The sequence below is a fragment of the Lotus japonicus genome, chromosome 4 (genome assembly GCF_012489685.1).
Source record: "Lotus japonicus ecotype B-129 chromosome 4, LjGifu_v1.2".
Classification (NCBI taxonomy): domain Eukaryota; kingdom Viridiplantae; phylum Streptophyta; class Magnoliopsida; order Fabales; family Fabaceae; genus Lotus; species Lotus japonicus.
Window position 1 is genome coordinate 47,509,837 of NC_080044.1, and position 1,224 is coordinate 47,511,060.

Sequence of the window (1,224 nt, forward strand, 5' to 3'; positions counted from 1 at the left end):
TGTTCTGAGGTTGGAGCTTTTCCTCCTTGAGTCAATGTTATGACCTTGCTAACATCATCATTGACAGTACACTGGTTACTATCATGAGATTCACCACAAAATTTGCACTCCAAACTAGTTACTCTCACTCCAATTGACTTGGTATCCTGTATATGTTTCCGCATTTCCGCTACTTCCTCGGAGAGTTGCTTGTTGGAGGCTATGAGATTGTCATAAGTTTCCACTTCAAAAGAACTTCTTCAGATTTGGCGTTCATTCTCGGAGTTCATGGCTCTCATCGCCATTTTCTCTATCAAATCATACCCCGCTTGTGGGGGAAGAGCATTGAACTCCCCACTTGAAGTCGCGTCCAAGCCAAACCGTGATGAGTATAGTAACCCATCATAGAACTTCGCCACACATTCAGCTTGGGTGAGATTGTGTTGAGGACATTTCCTCAAAAGCTTCTTGAAATGCTCCCAAGCCTCATAAAGATTTTCATCTGAGGATTGTGTGAACGTCATGATGTCATTCTTCAATTTCCTCAAGAGGGACCTTGGGAAGAACCTCGTTGTGAATTTTTCTGCAAGGTCTTCCCAAGTAGTGAGACTCCCTTGAGGTTGTGAATTCAACCATTCCTCTGCTGCATCCTTCAAAGAGAAGGGAAATAGACTCAACCGGATTGCTTCTGAAGAAACATTCACCACCCGATAAGTGTTGCAATTCCGGATGAACTTCTCCATATGAGCATGAGGATCTTCCGAGGAACCTCCACCATATTGGCTTTGGCTCACCATGTTGATGAATGTCGGTCTCAACTCAAAGTTCCCCACTCCTTCAGGAATGACAATACTTCCGGGATAGTCAAAGCTCATGGACCCCGAAGTTAGTTCCCGAAGAGTTCGGTTGGCATTCTCAACTTCTTGTTCACGCAAGCGGAGGGTGATACCCTCTTGGATCCTTGCCTCAATGTGGGCTTGCATCTCCTCCTCTGTCATGCGGCCACCCATGGTGGTGCCTCTCTTGAAAGCAACCTACGTATGACACTCAACAGAGAAAGATTAGTAGCACCAATTCTAGACAAGTTATAACTTAAAACTTAAACTAAAAATCGCAAAACAATTCCCCGGCAACGGCGCCAAAAACTTGTTGGTTCTTCTGCAAGTGTACAGAATCTACCCGGTTTTAAATTATCGAACCACAGGGAATTAGATTGCAAATCCAGTTTAAGATTAAAGTTCAAGG

General features: G+C 44.2%; 1 non-coding gene across 1 annotated transcript; it reads left to right on the plus strand.

Moving 5' to 3' along the window:
* Positions 1 to 414: 414 nt before the first annotated feature.
* On the plus strand, positions 415 to 521 carry LOC130716363 (small nucleolar RNA R71). The gene has a single exon (XR_009011980.1). It is a non-coding gene; the product is annotated as a small nucleolar RNA R71 (small nucleolar RNA).
* The last annotated feature ends 703 nt before the right edge of the window (positions 522 to 1,224 follow it).